Source organism: Brienomyrus brachyistius, chromosome 1 (genome assembly GCF_023856365.1).
Source record: "Brienomyrus brachyistius isolate T26 chromosome 1, BBRACH_0.4, whole genome shotgun sequence".
Lineage (NCBI taxonomy): Eukaryota > Metazoa > Chordata > Actinopteri > Osteoglossiformes > Mormyridae > Brienomyrus > Brienomyrus brachyistius.
The window spans coordinates 2,737,304-2,762,172 of NC_064533.1; the positions used below are offsets into that span (position 1 = coordinate 2,737,304).

At 51.2% G+C, this 24,869-nt stretch overlaps 1 pseudogene; it reads right to left on the bottom strand.

Moving 5' to 3' along the window:
- Nucleotides 1–24,869, bottom strand: part of LOC125745783 (pleckstrin homology domain-containing family A member 5-like) — a 121,168-nt pseudogene that overhangs the window by 19,512 nt on the left and 76,787 nt on the right.

Sequence of the window (24,869 nt, forward strand, 5' to 3'; positions counted from 1 at the left end):
GGGGGGCATAATTCACTGATGGATCATAATTCACTGATGCAAATACACATAGACAATCATGCACCCCCAGGAAGTCAGGAGACACCCTCTTGGTTTTTTACTGCTTAATTTAGTCTATGATTATAATCATGTGCAGATTACCAGAGCAGATCCCAGATCAGATCATGGGCAAATTCTGCTTTTGCCTGCCCCATTCTGCTCTCCATGACACACGTGTAGGTGAGAGTAAAGAGCAGCCACCTTCAGCAGCGCCCATGGAGTTGGGGGTAAAGGCCTTGCTCCAGGGCCTACGAGCAAGCGACCTTCTGATCACAGGCACAGAGGCTTAGGCTGCCTTGTGCTGCCCGAGTCCTGCGGCCGAGCTGGGAGATAAGCTCCGCATTGTTGACGGAGGAGGAGAGCAGGGATGAGCTGGACCTCCTAAAAAATTAGTACATGAAAGCAGTGCGACTTTTAAAAGATCCATTTTCTTTTCTCCTTTGAAGGGGTTTAATTGCTTGGAACAGCTTATTAAAACCGCGAAAGGGGGAGCGAAGCTGGAAGTGTTTTCTCATCTCCTATTACTTTCCCAATTAACTTTAAATGTCAACACCACTGTTCCATCATTAAGGAGCCGGCCGCGCACCACAGCCGGCCGCTTCAATAATGGGCTGCTTTGGCATGTCCTTAGCATTTCAATGCGCTCTGCGGGGAAGGAATCACAAACCAGATAAGGGGTTAGACTCCAGAGCCAGATCCTCTATGGCCATGACATTCTGTCTGCTGCTACAACCCGCCTTCTCCAGCTGCATTACAGAGAGCAGGAATCTCATCCCACTGCCACTGACCACCACTGCAGGCTTTTTCCTATAAGGTTCCCATACACGCCATAATACACAAGACTTCTGAACTATTTTCTTCCTTTAAATTCGGGAATGGATACCGAATAATCCAGATCACACTATGAAATGCTGATTCTGGATTTGAATAACTTACATCGACGTCAGGTTCCTCGGATCTGTAAATAAAAGCGTTTTCTCTGTAGGCCTCCGGGTTCACCTGCGGAAACACAAACCCTGTTAGACATTTCCACACCCACTAAGGGAAATCAGGGGTCTTTCACAAGCCAGATTTAATCTCCATGTATGAATGTATACATTTTTCACTTAAACTGGTTCCTAATTTCCCCCAGTTTTGAGTCTGATGGCATTTTTCTGGATAATTTGGCCTGAATTGGCCACGAGAGGTTGATGGTGAAGTAGCCAGAAGGCTTGAATGACTGCAGTATGTTATTGATTAGGGACCTTTCCTGCGGTAAACAGCAGCTATCATCCTGGGCCGACTCAGGCCAAGGCTCACCTACGCAGCGCTAATGAGGGAGCCGCAGGCCCAAGTGGTGGGGGGGCACTGTAATGGCGTATCGCAGGCAGCTTTAGGGGCAGACAGGACTCAAGACATCAAAGCTACGACTACAACCGGGACCAATATAACATGCAATAGGAGGTGAGACAGTCATAAGAGTCTGATTCAATTCACTGCGGCTAAGAAAGACTAAAATGCCAATTTATACCTTTAGCTACAAATGAGAGATAGACAGAACCAATGAACACACATAACACAGGTCACCTGACTCTCCCCCCTGAGATGGCCCCACCCCCTCCTTTTGACGATCACCATCATTACACCAATTAGCTGGAGCGTAAAACTAAAGCACATAAAAATGGAGTGAAAATCTCCATTACTGGAAGATGGCAATTAGGCCACATTAATTACTCAGCACTCTGTGTCCACAGTGGTTAACGGAGCATTTGTCCACTTAGAGTCCTTAGACCCTGAAGCTGGAAGATTCATAAACCAAATGTTTTTGGTAGTGGTTTTGGTAGTATTTCAAAATCATTCAATAATTCAGGTTAAAAGGGCAAAAGTTTGATTAAACATCTAAAAGATTTTCTTCCTCCCAACGAACCTGCAGCAGTTCTGAAGGCATAGAGTAAATGTGATTTTTAGAGCATCCACATTCCCTGACAGGGACGTCCCTCCCCCCATAGCTATGCTGTGCCTTTCAGTGCCAAAACGACACCCTGAACTCCCCCCCCCCCCCCCCCATCTCATTTACATTGTTTAACTTGCAATTACAGAATCAGAGTTTTCTGTCTTGGGAAATTGAAGTCTTAATCAAAAACATTCCGGCGAAACTCTGCGATGACCACAAAAATATATGAACCCTGAATGGTCAGAAATGCGTGGATACACACACATACGAGCACACACACACGAGCACACACACACACACACACACACACACACACACACAGTATAATACGTTTGCACAGCATAAAGCGCGTCACCATGCTGAAGGGGCACGTCGGTGGCATTCTGCTGAGCATGCAGATGTAGTGGGGGAGGGGGTGGTTGATGGGGTTTGTGGTGCTCGGGTGTGTTTGGTGAGCGACGATGCTGGACTTTCAAGCCTGGTGGGCGCAGATGGAGGCAGGGGTGGTGCTGTGTTACATGTCAGAGAGGCGAGCAGCAACCCTATTTAAACCATCGGCGGAAAAGAAGCAAAGTTCACGGCCCCCTCATTGGTAGTCACTCACAGAGTGGGCGGAGAAAGAGTGCGGCCAGGGCCAATGAGCTGCTGACCCTAACCCACTACCAATCGGTAGACATCTAGTGCCTGTGACCTCACCTCTCCCTTGGTGTGAAAGGGCCCTGACAGCAAAGGACAGCACAGAAATGAAGCTCTCAGTCCTGTTAAAGCCCCATTTTGTGAGTCCATGTCACTGGAATCGTACCATCGCTCTTCCCACTGGCCTCTCATCCTTCATTCGGGCCTTTTAGTGAAATCATTACGGCAGATTTCTCATCATCTCAGCGGCTCAGGCAGGCAGAGGGAGCTGGTTTTGGATAGTGTATCAGCCGCATTTAAAGGGCAGGGGAAACATTATTGGCCAAACAGGGTCCTACTTCCGGGGTTTGTTATGAAGTACAGCGAGCCGCCCGGCCATTAGTCTCTCATCAGGGGGGCTGTCCGGCCAGCTGCCCGACAGGACAGCGAGGACCCGCTTCGGAATGGGCAGACACAGCCTTCTTAATACTGCTCATTTGTCCCACTCCTTTCCTTTTCATTATTTATGTTTGACGATAATTTCAAAGCTCTGGGGGGGGGGGGGGGGGGAGAACACCCACATAATTACAGCCCCTTGCGCCCCCACCCACCCAGTAATGGCTGTAGCAGCCCTCGGCAGCCTGGCTAATGAAACCTGCCACAGTGGTCTGGGCAAATGTCGCCCCCATACATTTACGGGTGCACGCCGGGGGGGCCAGCTCCCATTATAGGCCAGATGTGACATCACGGCCGCGGCTGGCTGCCAGGTACGAGAGGCTGTCCGTCTAACATCCACTTCAGGGGGTCTCTAAAGGTACAGGCTCGCTTGCCAGCCATGTATCATTTCACCACAACATCCACCCATCCATCCATCCCACTTTTCCCCTACAGGCTCGTGCCAATAACACGTAATATGCATATGAAACCGTACACAATGCCATAATTACTAATTAACGCAATTTACTTATGCCTTCTGACAGGTGACTGCTTTCGAACGTGATCACCAAAGCTGCGACGCTGATTCGTGGGGCGGCCTTCATGAGCTACAGCGCCCCCCAGTGACCACACGGTGCCCCAATCGGCGAAGCGGAGCTGGAGCGTGCAGCACACAGAGCAAGCCATGCCCACGTGGACACAAGCTCCTCCGCCAAGAAGCCATGGAATGGGATGTGCTCCGACAAACACCATACAGGAGGTAGAATGCCATGGCAACGGCTGGTGGACTGAACCACTGATATAACAGGGAGGGGGGTTCTGAGTTTGAGGACAAGGATTGGGAAGCAGGGGGAAGGGAGGGCATCAATTGCCAGGCCCTTACTTGTTGGTATAGTTGAGGTCGTGGTGCAGAGTTCTCGATCATAGTGTGAATCATGATGATTAATGGTTCGTTCTCTTTCATCTAGTTCAAATCGGGAGGAGCAATTGTCAGTCATATCAGTTAGAAAGATGAAAAGACAAAAGAAGAGCCATTACTCTCGGTTCAGAAGGCAAAGGCTGGAGAACATCTAAGCATTAAGCCTGAAGCAGACATGGTAAGAGGCCGACCTGCACTGGAGTGATGGCAGTCACTCTAAAATAAGCACAAAGGTCAAAGGTCAGGCTCTTCGTCTCAAACCCGGAGGACCTTTCTGTGGCAGGATGGTCAGGACACATAAACAGCCCCAAACACCTCCAGGGCCCAAATCACTTTGATGGAACTGAGATAATTTAGCAAATATTAAACGACCAGCAAGTGCAAAAACTGATGATTACGGAACCCAAAAACAAGCAAAATAAGCAAGGAACTGCCTGGCACAGTCCACAAGCCCGACATACATTTCGCAATCGCAGAAGGAAGGAAAAAGTACCGACCAGTGACCTTGTGCGATAGAAGCACCGACGGACAGAAAGCAGGGTGAATGAGCTTTCCTCCAAATGTGCTTTTAAACCCCTCAAATGCTCGCAGGGAATTGCAGGCGTCTGACATGAGGCCTAGTTCAGCAGAGCAGCACAGACACTCACCTGTATAATACCGGCATGATAAGAACGGCCTGTTCTTCTAAAGTAGGGGTTCTCAAAGTCCAGACGTGGACCGAACCGCAAATGAATCTGGACCCAGCTGATAATGCATGCTATGTATCCATATGGTTAACATATATAACTGGTTCTTCAGCACACAAATACAGTATAGAACCACCAACCCCCCCCCCCCCCGTCATAATCGTCATAGTCGAAATCATCAGTGAGGGTTATAAAGTTCCCCTTATTGTTAGATATTAATGCTGAGTTATGGTTCATGAAATGCCATTTTGTTATTGAGAGCAAGAATCAGATGTAAACCTTTGATCAAAAACTTTGAGAAGCCCTGACCTAAGGGAATGTGCCACGTTTTATATTCTCACATACAGTGTTCGCTATTCAGCCCCTCACAGAATCACCAAGACGTGGCTCTCACCCAACATCAGATCATCCTCCTGGGGATTAAAAGACGTTTTGATGAAGTGGAGGCACGTTGTCCTGTTACGCCAGGATCTCCGGGGGCACGGCCAAAACGCTCGCATCGATCGTTTTAGCCGAAGCCCCAGACTAACAACACCATCTGACAGAACATGCAGGAGGGGAGATAGGTCTGCAGATGGAGGGTGGAGACCGTATTTTACAGTGTGACCACATCACCTTTGGTCAGAAAGAACGTGGGAATGCAAACAAAATCTGATGGCAGAAATGAGGGTGAGCTGATCAAATTTTCACTACAATCTTCTCGGGTCCAGACCGGGTAAAACAGACACTCAGCAGGCAGGGTGGGAGGGGGATTTAAAAATTAACCTTAAAACGTATCTTCCACAGAGACACCATCACACTGGACACTCGGAGCAGCCAATCAGGGCTCAGAAGGAGCTGATTCCAACAGAGAAGAACGTCCCCCACCTGGCTGTCCAGATACATGAGGCTCCTTTGAAGGTGACGGGAGAGAATCTCATTCTAGCAGCAGGAGCAGTGAGGAGAGGCACGGAGGAGAGGAGCCAGGGAAAGAGGAGTAAGGAGAGGCAAGAAAACAGAGCAGGAGCAAGAAAAGAAGCAGAGAATCAGTTCAGGAGGAGCCAGGAAGCTGCTTATCATTCTGGCCTTTACAAACAACGGCAGCTAATGCCCCGGGGTCATAGCAGATCTGCCCAACCAGTGGCGGCTAATGCCCAGGGGTTACAGCAGATCTGCCCAACCAGTGGCGGCTAATGCCCCGGGGTCATAGCAGATCTGCCCAACCAGTGGCGGCTAATGCCCAGGGGTTACAGCAGATCTGCCCAACCAGTGGCGGCTAATGCCCAGGGGTTACAGCAGATCTGCCCAACCAGTGGCGTCTAATGCCCCGGGGTTACAGCAGATCTGGCCAATCAGCAGCGACTAATGTCCTGGGGGTCACTGCAGATCTGGCTAATGAGCAGCAGCTAATGCCCAGGGGTAACTGCAGATCTGGCTAATGAGCAGCAGCTAATGCCCAGGGGTAACTGCAGATCTGGCCAATGAGCAGCAGCTAATGTCCCGGGGTCACTGCAGATCTGGCCAATGAGCAGCAGCTAATGTCCCGGGGTCACTGCAGATCTGGCCAATGAGCAGCAGCTAATGTCCCGGGGTCACTGCAGATCTGGCCAATGAGCAGCAGCTAATGTCCCGGGGTCACTGCAGATCTGGCCAATGAGCAGCAGCTAATGTCCCGGGGTCACTGCAGATCTGGCCAATGAGCAGCAGCTAATGTCCCGGGGTCACTGCAGATCTGGCCAATGAGCAGCAGCTAATGCCCCGGGGCCACTGCAGATTTGGTCAATGAGCAGCAGCTAATGCCCCGGGGCCACTGCAGATTTGGTCAATGAGCAGCAGCTAATGCCCCGGGGCCACTGCAGATTTGGTCAATGAGCAGCAGCTAATGCCCCGGGGCCACTGCAGATCTGGCCAATGAGCAGCAGCTAATGCCCCGGGGCCACTGCAGATCTGGCCAATGAGCAGCAGCTAATGTCCCGGGGTCACTGCAGATTTGGTCAATGAGCAGCAGCTAATGCCCCGGGGCCACTGCAGATCTGGCCAATGAGCAGCAGCTAATGCCCCGGGGCCACTGCAGATCTGGCCAATGAGCAGCAGCTAATGCCCCGGGTCACAGCAAGTGCAGACAGAATCTGTGGATATGGTGCAGAGCAGCAAAGGACCAAGGAGAGAAGGGGCCAAATCAAAGTGAGTAAAGCGACAGGGGCACACAGCGGAAGTGCAGAAAGGGGGGGGGCGGCACATGCGGCAGGACACTGTGACGGGAATCACCGTTAACCCCTGAACACCTGAGTGTTGGTGACGGCCGGTACAGCCAGTGACGTCTAGAGGCAAATGGAAGGTGGTTGCGATCACCATGGCTTCCCTGATAAAGCACCCCCCCCCCCCCCCCAACCCACCACCAAGAACCTTTGCGCTAAAGGCATTTCCACAATTCGACAAATAGGCTGGTTATCCCTGTATCCTGTAAGCTGGGGACACTGCCTCCTCATGGCCTCATGCTGCATGTCTGTGTGACTCATGATTCAAGGGTTAATAGCAATTAAGTGATTATGGAGAAAAAAGCCCGGCATCTTCCGTCATGCAGCATGACGGAAACAAACAAGCAAACAAGAATACAAACAAAAAGGAAGCCGCCCAATCAGAAAAGCAGCAAGCTCATCGTCACCATAATTATCATCACCACCATCATGAACATCAGGGCAACAGCAGCATCCAAACAGGCTCTGGAGCACAGAGGGCCCCCGGAGGCCAGTGGCTGACCTTGGGCCCGGCGCCGTCGAGGCCGAGCTGCATGAGCTGGGCCAGCGTGTGCTCCCGGAGGCTGCTCAGCTCCGCCTGCTGCCTCCGCAGCTTGATCAGAAGCAGCGTCAGCTCCTCGGGCTGCGGGGGCGTGGCGGGGACAGCGGGTTAGCTGGGGGCACGCTCCCCCTGCAGGCCCGGAGGACTCTCTGCGCTCAGCTGATGATATCCCTGTTATTATACAGCCACTTTTTTGGGATCAAAGTTCATCCTGCTTTTCACATTCCCTCAAGAGGCGATAAAAACCACATTCCATGAGGCCACGCCCCCCAAAAAAAGTAGAGCATCGATGGTGTTGATTAACGGCACCAGTCATCAGCACACAACACTGCTTACCAACACCCTTCCGGGAACTACAGAGACCAGTACCAGTACCAGTACGACCAGGCCTGTGTGTCTGTGTGTCTGTGAGCCTCATAATCACATTTCTGTCATGGCTACACAGGGACTCGTGCAGATGTCAATCTCCTGCCAGTTATCTTGGTCTCCTGCCAGTTATCATGGTCTCCTGCCAGTTATCATGGTCAGCATCACAGTTAATTCTAGGCTATCTGCCTCATTCTCCTACCTTCGTGTATCAACAAGGACATAATGGAAGCTTAATTACAGAGCTGAACGGCTCTTTCAGGTCACTCACACTTTTAGACACCCCTAACTAAATTTTATTATCACAAAAAAAAAGAAAGACCCATGTAACCATATATGGGCATACAGTGTGGGACACACACAGCCCTGCAAACCGAAAGGCAGGAAGCCTCGGAACCTCCCCAGCAGGACATGCACAGAAATGACAGACAGCAGCAGGTGCTGAACGCAGTCTGTGAGGCCGCCTTGGATCATTCACTATGCGGCTGGATTACGTCAGTGTTCAGCTTTTAAAGACATCGCCAAGACGCCAGCATGCTTTGAAAAACACTTAATCGGACATTAGCTCAACTCGGAGACGCAAATCCGATATCGCCACAGAGCTCTGCTCCTCTGAAAAGCGGAATCCTCAGAGGTTGACATGGTGTCGTCATTCAGTGCTGGACATCCTCACCAGGTCAGTACACAGACCCCACTCAGCAAACGCTGTGCACATCATCCTTGGCGTAGCTTCCATTTATACCGCACAGATTTCATTTGCTGGTTATTATTGAGAAGTATACATTTTTTTAGAAAGGTGAAATCTACACAAAAGGGCCAGGTGTGTACATCCTTTGCCAGAGTGGATTAGCCCAGAGCTGAACACATTTTTCTTATACTCCTCTGTGGGATGCTGGGCTGGCGAATGGCAGACACACAGACAATAGGGGGGAAAAAAAGACTTAACATATGTAAAAATAGAGCCCGCTAAGACATTGGGGAGATTAATCGGTCAGATTACCCACAATGCATGGGGGGGATGCCACAGCTCAACACTGATGAGTCATTAGTACAAGCAGAACAGATGAGGCCTTATAAGAAGGAGACAATCTGCTTATTGTACGGCGGGGAAGCCTGGGACATCTCCTCACAGCCCTCTCTAATCTCCTAGCTGTACCTCTTATGGCTCACGGAATAATGAAGTGCCCCCCCCCCCCCCATCTACAGACACGGGACAAAGGAAACAGCTGGATTTTTGGACAGGAAGCAGATTTAGATGGCGTGAATCATTATTATATTTTGAAACTGCTAGGTGATTATGTGGTAGTAGAGGACCCCTCCCTTCTCAAGATGGGAACAAGACAGCTTGGTTGTGGGGGGGGGGGGGGGGGGTAGAACGACACTCACCGTCTTGCCCTGCAGGGACTGTGAAGTGATGGTCGATATGTGGACACCAGCTGGTCCTGGTCTCCTATCTGGGGGGTAGGCATACTGGGGGGGGGGAGGGGGTGTTGTCAGAAAATTAGAGCCCTCTGACTGCAATAAAGGACATGCTGACAGCATAGGAGGTTACAAACCTGAGGGGGCAAAGAGGATTCAGAATAGGTTATTCTTTAAATCACAATAACCACTGCTCAGCACTGACCAACGAACACCAGTAATCACAGAAATACATTGAAGATGGTTTAATCAAAATAAAAGAAAAAAAAAAAAAAGTACTTTACGATAATGTTCCTTTCTGCTCTGGACAGAAAGGAACAGAAGTGTCACAAACAGGAAACGAATTATCAGAAATGTCGTCCGTAATCAGCACACAGAACCCAGCGAATGACAACATATAATCCAGGGCAGCTGATTGGATAATTGGTATGTCACTCAGAGAACGCCCAGGGCCCTTTCAGAAAGTCTGTCGTGAGAGACATTGGTAAGCCCTCGCACACAAAGCAGGCCGCTAGTTTGTGCTGCAGCAGGTAGCAAGGGCTTTCCAAGAGGACAGCCCGCTTAGCCTAAAGACACCCAGACATGGCTGTGAACACCAAAGGTCTTCTATCGTTTGTTTTAGAACGAAGCAACAGACCGCATGATGGGGGCTTTTAGCCAAGAAACAGCACAATCACACCGACAGAGAACTACGTTTGGCAAAACTCCCAAGCTTGTATTATCCGCTGGTCTAGTGCGAGAAAACGACGCGGGGGAAGTACTTCTGTATTAGCAAGAACAATCTGAACTGGGGATCTGGTAAGTGAATCCATTTAAAGGGACACGTGCAAAAACATCTAATGCCATCCAGCAGGGTTCAGCGGTATCTAATTTTTCATATGGAATTCTGACAGTATTTTCAAAAACAATGTTGTTGTACTATTTTGAAATCTTGAGTTCCCCGACAGTAAAATTAGCCCAAAACACAGCAGGATACCTTAAACACTGGTATTTTCGGTGATCTGCACAGTATAACGTGCAACTGTAACATACCATATTACCAGAACATACCGTAATATACTGCATTACCGTAATGTATTGTATTACCGTAATACACCATATCTCAGGAAGATAGAGGGCCGGCCCGACCCACCCCGAGGCCCGCTGGTACCTTGGTGAGGTGCGCCCGGTGGTGCCGCTCGATGGTCAGGTCCCCCCGGTAGCTGGGCGAGGACACCTCAGAGCGGGAGCCCATGTTAAAGGAGGGCAGCGGCGAGTAGCCCTGGTAGACGGCCAGCGAGCCGTGTGAGGGCGATGGCGGAATGGAGTGGCCGGTGTGCTCCGACAGGTTCACCATGGTGCGGGGGGAGGGCAGCGTGCCGTAGGGGGTCACCGTGGGGGGGGGGCGCCCGACCGTAGGCCTGCCGCTGCTGCCACTCGTATAGCTGCCACATGGTGTCGTCTCGCATGGAGCGGCGCTTATCTGCCGCTGGGGGGCGCTCGTACAGCGACGCCGACATGCCGCATACACTGTCGGGCCGCACCACGCTGTTCCGGGGCAGCGTGCGGTAGCCCTCAGGATAGCGGGGGGTGGCTGGGGACCGGTGACTGGGCATGTTGCGCGGGAGCGTCTGGTATGAAGTGATGCTGTGGGGGGGGATGACATTTGGGGGCATTACGACTGGACTGCACTCTCAGAAAAGGCTACAACTCATCGGAAAGCTCTCCAGCTAATTACAGGTATTATATTTCTGCTTAAAGAGACAAGCTAATTTAATTATCGAGAGAAAATGAAAGGAGCTTCAGAGGCTTAATATCCCCGAAGAGGAATGCTGCCCTTCTGGTGCACAGGTGCTGTAAACACATCACGTTATATTTGTTTAGCAGATGCTTTTATCCAAAGCGACGTGCGATTTTGACAGAGCCGGTCAGACGGCCCCAGGAGCAGCTGCCATTTAAGAGCCTCGCTCCAGGAGCGAAGGGTGACGTCATTCTGCTGACCCTGGAATTCGAACCAGTGACCTTATAATCACAAGCCGCTGAGCTACATGCTGCCCCCTTTTCCAGCAAGAGGTAGGAGCTTCAAATACTCATCAGGGGTGTGAAAACAAACAGTAGGATGCTGAACCTCCTGGCTAGTTTGAAGGGGTGAGGTTGCGACGGCTAAAGACGCCCCAAGGACAGGAGGGAGCAGAGTCGATCTCCAAGCTGGCGGCCCAGAAAATGGGGCCAAACTCCCTGATAACAATCGAGGGATGACAGCACTGGGCTGAGAATCCCAAGCGGGTCCTTTGACAATTGGATCAGCGGGAGGCAGGCAGACGGGCGATGGGGATTCAGGCTGTTTGGGTGCAGGACTCACAGTTAATGTTTTCTACGCCTTCATTAATCCCTGGGGCAGGGGCAAGAAAAACAAGACGGATGTGGAGGGAGTGAAGCTGTTAGGCTCTGGGAGGCAAGCAGCGGGGGGGTGGGGGTTTGAGAGGGAGGGAAATCGATAGAGTGCTTGTGGCGGCTAAAGCTCCCCCGCAGATGGGAGGCGTCCTGCGCTTGGCCACGGACTCGCCAGCCAACCACACAGGGCCCCAGAGACGGAGTCTTTACACGCCGCTCCTGCCACCCCCCGGCTACCACGCTGGCGAGCAGGAGAGCAGTATCGATGGCCCGGGGGGGTGTCTTCCTTTCATGGGAACGACACTTTGATCCCGCTATGTTTGCAACTGTACCCCCTTCCTTGGTTGCCCCCAAACGATATTCCCCACACGCGGGGATCAGGTATTCCTGAACGGGTACCCCGACGAATCCCGGACTGGCTGCTCCCCCCATTGTATCTGTGCGTGTCCGAGATCGTGAGCATGCCTCCCCCCCCCCCCACCAGTAAATGTCAGGCTTACAAGTTACGCTGGGAGCCGAACCCTCTCAGGAGCTGCAGCCAGGAGGGAAAAGGGAAGAGGCGGGGGTCTGGAAAATACAACGCTGCAGCAATCAGTCTGGCAGAGCAGCCAAGGCTGTCATTAAGCATCATAACAGACGGAAAGCCTGTACATATTCACAGGCTGGGAAAGGCGTCAGGAAGTGGCGGAGACACAGGACCTTGTGCCACTCAGACATGGCGGGTCAGTCTCACACAGCGATGCTGCCAGACGCGTTCTGACTGCAGCTAGGGGCTTGGCAGGCGAGGACAAAACACTCGCTCTTAGCATCTTACTCTAGTGCTCCTGGGGAGTAACCTAATCAAACAATAACGGTGGGGAGGTTTATAATTTATCACAAATAACCACGACTCTCAGTCGTGTGATACCAGACAGAACATGATGCGCAGATTTTCTTAAGCTGGGGCGCATAAGAGGGGCCATAATTCATACAGAATGGCCAACCTTATTACTCAATGACACATTTTGAATCTGTGAGTGACAGGGGATGGGACACTATAGAGGCCAGTCAGCTCTGAGCTGGGGCCTGGCCCTGTATCCATGCCCGTGGGGATGAGACACACACAAACACACGTCCCACCTCCTCGTCTCCTCCTCTTGGCTCCTCCCCCTCTGGGTTCTGACCCACTGCTCCAGCTGCTGCATGGAGTTGGTCCTTTGCAGGACTCGCTGTGGCTCGTGCTGGGGGTCCTGGCTGCACCCCCTCTGTGTCGGCCCATCGCCCAGCTCCCCTGTGCCGCAGTCCACAGTCCTGTCCCCAGATCCGTTCACCTGTGGCGCCCTCTGCTGTCTGCCACCATCAGCCAGGAGGGGCTGCAGCCTGACGCTGTTGATCTTGGTCAGAGCCCGTTCTGCCTGCTCCTTCTGGAAGCCATAGCGCTCGGCGTCACGCCATCGCCGCTCCTCGGGCCGCTCTGCCTCGCGGTTCCGCTCATTGTTGTGTGCCTCGGGTCGGGTCAGCAGCCGGTGGTTCAGCACGTTGTTCATGTCCTGCGGGCGGCGCTGCTCCAATTTCAGCTTCTCCAGCCTGGGGGGTTGGGGATGGGGGGCGGGAGTTACCACTTAACTGACGGTACTGCGTGAGTCTGACTCTGTCCAGTATCTCACACGCGGGATAGTCATCCAGACACTGCGCGAGTCCGACCCCGTAAGGTATCACACACGCGGGATAGTCATCCAGCACTGCGCGAGTCCGACCCCGTAAGATATCACACACGCGGGATAGTCATCCGGCACTGCGCGAGTCCGACCCCGTAAGGTATCACACACACGCGGTATAGTCATCTGGCACTGCGCGAGTCCGACCTCATAAGGTATCACACACACGGGATAGTCATCCAGGCACTGCGCGAGTCCGACCCCGTAAGGTATCACACACGCGGGATAGTCATCCGGCACTGCGCGAGTCCGACCCCGTAAGGTATCACACACGCGGGATAGTCATCCGGCACTGCGCGAGTCCGACCCCGTAAGGTATCACACACGCGGGATAGTCATCCAGCACTGCGCGAGTCCGACCCCGTAAGATATCACACACGCGGGATAGTCATCCAGACACTGCGCGAGTCCGACCTCATAAGGTATCACACACGCGGGATAGTCATCCAGACACTGCGCGAGTCCGACCCCGTAAGATATCACACACGCGGGATAGTCATCCGGCACTGCGCGAGTCCGACCCCGTAAGATATCACACACGCGGGATAGTCATCCGGCACTGCGCGAGTCCGACCCCGTAAGATATCACACACGCGGGATAGTCATCCGGCACTGCGCGAGTCCGACCCCGTAAGGTATCACACACGCGGGATAGTCATCTGGCACTGCGCGAGTCCGACCTCATAAGGTATCACACACGCGGGATAGTCATCTGGCACTGCGCGAGTCCGACCTCATAAGGTATCACACACGCGGGATAGTCATCCGGCACTGCGCGAGTCCGACCCCGTAAGATATCACACACGCGGGATAGTCATCCAGACACTGCGCGAGTCCGACCCCGTAAGATATCACACACGCGGGATAGTCATCCAGACACTGCGCGAGTCCGACCTCATAAGGTATCACACACGCGGGATAGTCATCCGGCACTGCGCGAGTCCGACCCCGTAAGATATCACACACGCGGGATAGTCATCCAGACACTGCGCGAGTCCGACCTCATAAGGTATCACACACGCGGGATAGTCATCCGGCACTGCGCGAGTCCGACCCCGTAAGATATCACACACGCGGGATAGTCATCCGACACTGCGCGAGTCCGACCCCGTAAGATATCACACACGCGGGATAGTCATCCAGACACTGCGCGAGTCCGACCCCGTAAGATATCACACACGCGGGATAGTCATCCAGACACTGTGCGAGTCCGACCCCGTAAGATATCACACACGCGGGATAGTCATCCGGCACTGCGCGAGTCCGACCCCGTAAGGTATCACACACGCGGGATAGTCATCTGGCACTGCGCGAGTCCGACCTCATAAGGTATCACACACGCGGGATAGTCATCTGGCACTGCGCGAGTCCGACCTCATAAGGTATCACACACGCGGGATAGTCATCCGGCACTGCGCGAGTCCGACCCCGTAAGATATCACACACGCGGGATAGTCATCCAGACACTGCGCGAGTCCGACCCCGTAAGATATCACACACGCGGGATAGTCATCCAGACACTGCGCGAGTCCGACCTCATAAGGTATCACACACGCGGGATAGTCATCCGGCACTGCGCGAGTCCGACCCCGTAAGGTATCACACACGCGGGATAGTCATCCGGCACTGCGCGAGTCCGACCCCGTAAGGTATCACACACGCGGGATAGTCATCCGGCACTGCGCGAGTCCGACCCCGTAAGGTATCACACACGCGGCATAGTCATCCGGCACTGCGCGAGTCCGACCCCGTAAGGTATCACACACATGGGATAGTCATCCGGCACTGCGCGAGTCCAACCCCGTAAGGTATCACACACGCGGGATAGTCATCCGGCACTGCGCGAGTCCGACCCCGTAAGGTATCACACACATGGGTTAGTCATCCGGCACTGCGCGAGTCCGACCCCGTAAGGTATCACACACGCGGGATAGTCATCCGGTACTCCCTGAGTCTGACCCCATTCACTATCACACATGCAGGGCAGTCATCCAGCATTCCAAGCGTCAAAGCCTGTCCTGTATCACACAAAGCAAGGCCTCCTGAAATAGCCACACAAGCCACTCATCCAACCTGAACAACCGCTTCCAAGCCGGGTTAGGACCAAACAGCAGACTGTAAATCCAGCATAAACCCTGCTGTGTTCAGTAGCCTAGAGAGCGTGTATACACACACATATACAGACACCAACACAAATACACACACACACATATACAGACACCAACACAAATACACACACACACATATACAGACACCAACACAAATACACACACACACAAAACACACACACACATATACAGACACCAACACAAATACACACACACACATATACAGACACCAACACAAATACACACACACACACATATACAGACACCAACACAAATACACACACACACACATATACAGACACCAACACAAATACACACACACACAAATACACACACACACATATACAGACACCAACACAAATACACACACACACATATACAGACACCAACACAAATACACACACACACAAAACACACACACACACATACAGACACCAACACAAATACATACACACACAAAAAAAAACACACACACACACACACACGCCCGAGGGGGTGTCCAAGACTGGAGACAAGGTTACCCCCCACCACTAGCTACACAGAAATGGGTCACATCTAGCATTCCACATCACTTAATGGAGTTCCCACTCTGCTGTCACAGCAGCCGAACCAGAACTTCAGGCATTACCTCATCATCTTACCAGGGGCTACACACCCCACACTAAGCGAAGAAGCAGAACTGTGCTGCAGCAGTTTTTTCTGTGGGGGGGGGGGCAAATGTTGCTTAGGGACTATAAGTGTAATGAGCTGAAATAGAGCCCCGCCGAAATTTAGAGACCCCACAACAAAGAGGGATTAAAAATGTCATTGTGGCGGATGTGGGATGTTTTCCACTTGTGCTTGTGTAAGTCTGGCAGTGCTGGGAGGTTCTGCAGCATACTGGGATTATTCCAGAAAGCGCAATGTCAAGGATGGCATGGCCCAATGCCCCCCAGAGGCAGAGGGAAGCACGTACCTCCGGACTGGTTCCGTGTGCACCAGGGCAGCGTCCGTCATCACCTTCATCCACAACTCCATGTCTTTGGCTGTGTCCGTGCAGAAGTAATAGGTCCGCATGTTGGGGTGCGTGGCCTGGGAGGAGAGAGCAGCCCTGCGGAACCAGGGGGAGTGAGGAGTCCGGTTAACACACTCACACCCAGCCCAGACCCCTTATGTTCAGAACAGCTGCTGGTCTTATTACAGCTGAGTCCCAGGGAGGTCTTCATGGTAAATTAGATCTTGGATGGACAGACCTACAGACAGACAAACGAAGAGCATTTTTCCAAAACTCACTCCATTTTTTGTTGTTTTTGATATGAGACCCCCAAAGGACTGAAGTCATGGTTCCTCATCATATGTTACAAGGTCGGGAACCAAATCTCACTCAGTTCTCTGATGAAGAACTTTCGTAAAATTTCCCAAACTCACTAAATCCACCAAAACTTTCTCGAAAACGTTTCACATGGATTGAGAGAGTTTTGGAAAGTTGCTCACCAGTTGTTTATGCAGTATCAGCCTTTGGGGCTGTTTTCTCTATGGTGAATAACTCAACTGTAAAACATGCATGTACACGCACAAGCACACACACACACACATGAACATACACACATATGCACACACATGGAATGGTAAAAGGCCCAGGTACGTAGCCAAAATCTTTTCAAACATCATTTCCACATGAATATATTCAAAAACCTATTCAGCCATGAAACAAGAAACAAAACAATCAAAAGTTATTCACAGAAAGCTGCGAGAAGCCAGAGCATCTATATTCATAAGTGTCTTGTGGTCTGTAAGAGAGAGAGGCGAGATGCATCCTATCTGATTGGACTTACAATGACGGTGCGGTGATCGTCAGGAAGACGGGTCAGATACGGCCCGATTCGGCCTCGTGGAAGACGGATCCGAGCGTGGCGGGGGGGGATGGGGAGAGAGGAAATAACAGTTGAATTCACACGTTAGCAAATCCAAACTTGGCACGGACGAAGGGCAGAGCCTGCTCTGGGGGCAGGGCACCCCCAGCTTTCTGTAACACATAGTCCCCTGGCCCCGGGTCAGTGATGGGGCGCCATTCCTGCCGCTGACTGAATTATTCCTCGTGTTTATCTTTGTGTTTCCCAGCCGTGCAGACAGTTCTGCTGTCACCAATTACAGAGTGTGAATTAGACCCGAAGGGGCTGCTCAAAGCTCCCCCTCACATTTCTGCACCACACCACCCTTGGGGCTCTTAAGGGGGGGGCAGCGCATACAGCCAGAACGCAGGAGCTAAGGAGAGCCGCTGGCTGGCTGCTCCTGCCCCCCCAAGTGGCCCGACCAAAAACATCCCATGCTGAACAAGGGAGAGGACCAGCGAGAGGGGGCTGACCTTGAAGGCGTACTTCCTGCTGATGTGGTCGTCCACAGACAACATGGAAATGTGGAAACTGGGCAGGAGGATGCTCCCCAGGATTCCCTCTTCCTTGTCATCTACAGGAGAACCAACACATATGGACATAGACACTATAAACGGCATGACAACCTCGAGGCTGTGTGTGTAAACACATTGTTCAGGATCAGTCAGCCACATTAATGCCTGTATCACTGTTAATTTCATTGGGGGGGGGGGGGGGGGGGAAATCGCAGCCTTGGCTTTTTTTGACATCCATCTGTCTTTCACCCTCTAATTGGCAAAAACGGCAGCACCACACAAACAGCAGAATATCTTAGACATGACAGCTGATTCAAAGGTTTACTCAGGAAGTATCTGAATCCTCAGCTTTCATAGGAGCCATCTGTGCCATCCCATAATAACAGAGACACAAAATGAAAAACACAAACGGCAGCGTAGCACAGCACCTCCTACCAGAAGCCACAGGGGAACCGTGCACTTCCAAACTCCAGGCCCAGCCGGCATGTTACTACGTGATAAACAGGAGCCATCCAGCTGGTGACGTGTGACTGCACTGAGATGCGGGGGCCCTGGCACCAGGTGCGAGTAGCTTGCTGGGAGTCGGAGCCCAGGCTGATCTGGGCCACTCCTTGGGTTTATCTCCAGGCCCTACAATGATTAATTCATCTGGCGAGAGACGGCAGGCGTCTCTGTACGAGCTCCAGCTTTATGGGGGTAGTTACTCCAGCTGTATAGGGGTACCTACTCCAGCTTTATGGGGGTGGTGGCTACTCCAGCTTTATGGGGGTGGTGGCTACTCCAGCTTTATGGGGGTGGTGGCTACTCCAGCTTTATGGGGGTGGTGGCTACTCCAGCTTTATGGGGGTGGTGGCTACTCCAGCTTTATGGGGGTGGTGGCTACTCCAGCTTTCCAGAACAGAAACTCTTTGTCAACGATTAACCAGAAAAGCTCACAACCCAAACATCAAGGCACAGCGCAAATCACACAAAGCCCTATCCGCATGGGCTGATCAGTCACCAGCCTCGTGATCAGAGATACAGGAGGCAATGAAGCCGGCCATCCCATAATAACCGAGGGAGCCCTGCAAAAGGTCTGCTAGGGCGTCTGCTAGAGGCGCCTCCCAGAGAAGTGCGTCGAGCAGGACGCAGCAGGGGGCAGAGACTGTTGCTTACGGCCACGGTTACAATCACCGGGGTGAGTCTACAGCCATAACCAGATTCCTCAATATTCTCCATGAACCACAGACACTCAACCTACGAGTAAGGAGGGGAAACCAGGGGATGGAAGGAAAGAGAGAGGAGTTAGCAAATAAGAGATAGGAAAGTGAAATCAGGAAGAATACAGTGAGCGGAAGCGAGTGATGAAGGGGACAGAGAGAGAGGGAACCCCAGCTGTCCTCATGATCCCTGGCAGAGGAAAGCTTCTCCCTCTTCTGGGTGGCCTTCACCCCGAGATGGAAGTAAGGAGCGGCTTACAGAGGTGCGAACTTCACTTAATGGCAGGAGTTATGGAAATGAAAGTCCTGCAGCAGAAGGAGGCCCTGAGATGATCATTTCCCGTCTCTCTGTAATGGACGAGTGGCTGCAGGTCAGCTGCCTTTAATCTCAAAGTGACCTCAGCGGGCTTAAGAGGAGGGACCTCAAGAGAACAGCCCAAACCAAGTCATGACTTTAGACGTTTCCCAATATAACAGATCCACATAATTTACTCCTTTTAGCTTCCAAACACCGACTCCTTTTCTGGGTGAGGAACCTCCTGGGATGACCTTTGACCCGATGGGCCCCCGCAGCAGTACGATCGCAGGTCACGGTGCGGTTTGGAGATGGATCTCCTGATCACATCCCCCGACTGCCGATTTTCTCATGCCTCATAATCAAGATGCAACTTCGGAGTTAGTGCAGAAAGACAGAAACCCTGAAGAGCAGTTTGTCACTCATACGAGAAAAGATGTTTGACCATATCGAGGATGTATCTATATGGTCTTAGTAAAATTCCTAACTGCAATTTAGGCCTGGAAAATTCTAGAGAGATTGGAAATTCACACAGTAAAAAAGCGCAGAGAAATGGCTGCACCATCTGCATTAAGATAACATCTGATAATGTGGCCATATTAACGAATATAAAGGCCGGGCATATTCTCTGCTCCAGGCCTGGTTCTGAAAAGGTTAACTGGAGAGCTACAATGACAGACTGTCAGAAGATGTTCCATGCTGATGACAGTGAAACAGGGGGGGGCTCTCCCCCTCCCCGCTCTGCTGGCACTAATTATTTATTGGACAGAGCGAATAGGGCCCCAAGAACGGAATGATCATTAGATGCTTCACAGAGCCACATGGAAAGCAAAGAGGAAGGCGGCATGGTGCCTGGCCCAGAGTGGCTTGGTGTGAGCGGCTGGCCAGCACACAGTAACCCAAACAGAGCATGCAAAACTAAATATGAACATTCAGGTTACTTAGCATTTCCCACTGACCGCCGCTACGCTAATGTACAGACTACAATGGCAGAGCAGAAACACAGAAGCCCCGTCACCAACAATCACTTTTTCATTGTTTTATTTATTTTGCAGATGCTTTTATACAAAGTGACATTTTTTTGTCACTATATGGGGGGTTCCCATGGTGTAGGCAGCTGGGGCTAAGTGCCTCGCTCAGGGCCTCATTGGTAAAACCCTGGGATTTGAAGAGGCGACCTTCCGATCACAGGCACAGCGCCCTCACCGGCTGAGCCGCACACCATCCCACAGGCTGTGTTTTCTGCCAGGAGAGGATGTGTGAATCTAGGCCCGGCGGGGTGTGCGTCATCGGGGCTAACGGGCGGCGTTTCACACCTCTGCAGAGCTGTGAACTGCAGCTACACACAAAGTGCACTTTTTAACGGAAAGACCCCCCTGGGACAGCGAAGCCGATGGAAACGGCTAGGAAGTCTTGCACTTTGGCTGGGCGCCGTTACAGTTTAATTATTAAACGAGTCGTGAAAAAAGGAAAAAGAAGAGAAGGCTGTGTATGCGGTGAGGGGCCTGGGAGCCTGCGAGGCGGAGCACTCACCCCTGTAGTAAAACAGACACATGTCGGACAGCACAAACCATCGCTTCTTCCACAGCTTCATCCCCGTGCTGTCCTGCGGGGGGGAACAGCAGCAGATGTGGTCACGTCCCTGTTCCTCCCACTTCCCCTCGCTGTGCTGCCTCTGGCCCCCTTCCATTCCGACTGCAGCGAATTGGCCTGGTTATCTGTGCCAAACCAGATATGCGGGGCTTTGTTCCCCCCGTGCCCCATGAGATGATGGTACCTTCCAGCTCTGCTGCCCTATCTGCCGCCATGGTTTGGTGTTTACTTAAAGTATTACATCGTCAGCTTCATCCTCTGTCTGCTTTTTCCAATATCTTTGACCGAGTAATGATTTATGCTCCACAAACTGGATCTTGGGGGGCGGGGGGGCAGATGACCTGCTGGCTCTCCTTGACAAAAGCAGAGCTTCTACAGAGCTGCCAGGATTGCGCGCTCCTCCAAGCAAGTAACGCCTCTTGATTGGGTGCCCTTACAGCCCACTGACTGGAAGGAGAGTCCTGGGCCCCGGTGCATTATGGACTATGCCACTATTAGTGTGCACCAATGCCCAGGTCAGAAACATCTCTAATTGCCAGATAAGTCTGGCAGAAAAGCTTTGGATGCGTTTAGACTGCACCAAGTACGAAACTTTTGGTATTTTCGCTTTTCCACTGACTTCCATTCGAGTACCAGTACCAAAAGTACCAAACCAGCTGGGGTACTTCGGTACATTGGGGTGGGAAATTCTCTCTCTTTGTCGACTGGTTATGCAAATAGCCTGCCTCTGAAACACAATACAAACGCCACCTTGAAAACAGTTGTGAACTCAGAAAATAATGATAACCAAAAGTTTAATAAAAATGCGATTTGGTCCTAAGAACATATACAAAAAAAAAAAAGATCCAAATAGCATGACAAGAAATTAGAAAGCATTTTATTTCATGTCCCAGGATAGCAAGCATATAATGCATATAGTGTGCTGTCCCAGCGATGTGATTTTGTCGTAATAGATATTAGGGTATTTATAAAGCAAAAAGGTTCATATATTTTTCACAAACCAATCTAGTAGTGACTTAAAACGGCAAGGATGAAAATGATTATGATCGTCTCAGAGAATGCAAGCTGTGCTCATGCAAAAGCAGCGGACATGATCTATAAATCAGTTTAAAGTTTATCTAATATATGTTTAGAAAGGAATAATAAAATTGCAAAGCTTGCTAAGTTTTTTCCTATGACAGAGTAAGAGAGTAAAAATATTTTCGTGAAACTTTAACCCCCATGCTAAAATTTCCATACAGAACTGAAAGTAAGAAAAAGTCTGATCTTAATCTAGCTGAACAGCGATGCAAGAACTGAATGCGCATGACATGCGACATTGGTATTAATATCACACACTGTCCAGCCTGTAATATACAACCATTTTTCAGATTCATTGCAAAACAGCCCGCCTTGCCATGTGGTGTCATTTGGCGCCAGTACCACTTATGCCAGCTGTAAACCAGCACCTTGAAGTGCCAAAAGTATGGAACCTGTCGTGGTGGAGAAGCAGCCTTCGTGTTACCGCTGACCTACTAGGCCTGGACTCTCGAGGTTCTGTGCAGAATTTACAGCAGAGGTAATCACACGATGGCGCAATTAAACCGACCCCGACCCAATCGCGAGTCTTGCAATACAACTTTCCATCGAAGTTAGAGGTTTTCCCATTAACCAATCAAAAAAAGTGCATTTTGCATGGCCTGGTGAATCCCAGCCATACATGATGTTCCTGAAAAAGCCAAAGGACATAAACACGCACACAGATGGTAAAAAAGGGACCCCTGCCCCTCATGGTGAATTTCACTCCCCCCACCAACCCACTGGCACATTTCCGTCACATTTTGCACTGGTAGCCATTGTGCCCCTCAAACTGGCAACACTTTTAAGAGCTGAGTGAAAATTCTCCCTCACAGCAGTTTGAAACACCGCTCCTATATCGAGTCCTTCCCAACTCGATGGCAGACTGGGTAAGGTGCCACACCCTCACAAGGAATTGTGGGAAATGGTGAAATACTGAACAATAACAACAACACACTAGGAAGTAAAACACAAAATGAAAAAGAGCTGTGTTTGTACGCATACCTGTTTGTAAAGCCAGCCACTTTTAACAACTGGAGCGTTGGGGTTCCTCTTTATGGAGTTGGACCTCTTTCCGAAATTGTGCACTTTTTTTGATGGCCTTGACGTCTGAAGTTAGGAAACATGAATATTTAGACACTCCTAGGTCGATGGAGGCACAGAATGGAAGCATGTGACGGGGGGCTCACCCTGGCCACGGGGCTGCCTGTGTGGGCCGTGTGATCCGAGCCGCCTGTGTAGTTGGACGCCTCGCTCATGGTGCTCAGCGGTCGCTCCTTCTTCTCGTTGGCCGGGGCTTTCGGAACAGATCTTGGTGGGAGAGACGGGAAAGTTGGATGAGGAACTGAACCTGAACAAGGGCATGGGGATATGGCACCGATGTGACCCCCGCGGACTGGCCATGTCTCGGACAGCCCAGGCAGAGAGCGACAGGCGAGGAGCGCAGAGAAAGCAGAAGCCAAAACAGCTACAGCTGATGCAGCTCCGCACTTCTAACCCTCTGTGACAGGCAGGCCTACATCATGGGAATCCTCCCATCTAACCTCTGTGACAGGCAGGCCTACATCATGGGAATCCTCCCATCTAACCTCTGTGACAGGCAGGCCTACATCATGGGAATCCCCCCATCTAACCTCTGTGACAGGCAGGCCTACATCATGGGAATCCCCCACCTAACCTCTGTGACAGGCAGGCCTACATCATGGGAATCCCCCATCTAACCTCTGTGACAGGCAGGCCTACATCATGGGAATCCTCCCATCTAACCCAGCCATGGAAAAATACAAACATCCTCAATTGGCTTAATTCTATCTTAAAAAGCACAGGATCTAAGAAATGAGTTTAAAGAGGCCTGATCTTCCTGGAACATATCGTGTGATGTGATGTGCAATACAGTGCTATTGCCTGGAGGAAAACAAAGGGCAGCGATAGAGTCAGGTGATGGAGGTCAATTCATGACACACACACACACACAGACACACACACAGACACACACACACACACACACACACACACACACACACACACACACACACACACACACACACACACACACACACACACACACACACACACACACACACACACACACACACACAGTTTGTTGGGACTCTCCATTAACTTTTAAGGGAAGAACCCTCATCCTAACATGACACTCTTTACCCTTACCAAGCAGTAACCTTAACCGTAAGTAACCAAACAAAATACAAAACTTCTGGCCAATTTAACAGCATTTAGTAAGAGGCTGGAACAAAAATACAGTTCAATAGACACGCTGCATGGGGCGGTCATGGCCCGTCCGCTGCATGGGGCGGTCATGGCCCGTCCGCTGCATGGGGCGGTCATGGCCCGTCCGCTGCATGGGGCGGTCATGGCTGACGCTGCATGGTGCGGCCATCGCCCGTCCGCTGCATGGGGCGGTCATGGCTGACGCTGCATGGTGTGGCCATTGCCCGTCCGCTGCATAGTGCGGTCATGGCTGATCTCTTTAATGCTACTGTCACTCTACACATGGTGTAAATTCTGATGGTTCCAGTACATCAGAAACAGCCACCTTCCTGGCATTTCCATGGATACGGTGCCTAGATCAGGGCTTCTGAAATCCGGATGCAGACTGAACTGCAAGTTAATCCGGACCCAGACAATGATGCATGTTATGAATCAACTAGGTTAACGTAAAAAGGCTTAATGTGGTTCGAAGTACAGAAATATAGAAACCCCCCCACCCCCCAATGACAAAGTTGAAATGATCAGCGAGGCTTAAAAATTTCCCATTTATGTTATATATTGAAGGTTATCACCAAAGTTCATGAAATGCTGTTGCTGTTTTTATTGAAAATACTGTTGTGGACTTCAGACTTCTGATGTGGATCTTTGATCAAAAAGTTTGTGAACCCCGGCTTAGAGGTTACAGAGAGCGGCGTGATGAACAAAAACCATGCAGGCAGAAGGTGTCCGAGGCCAAAAGCACC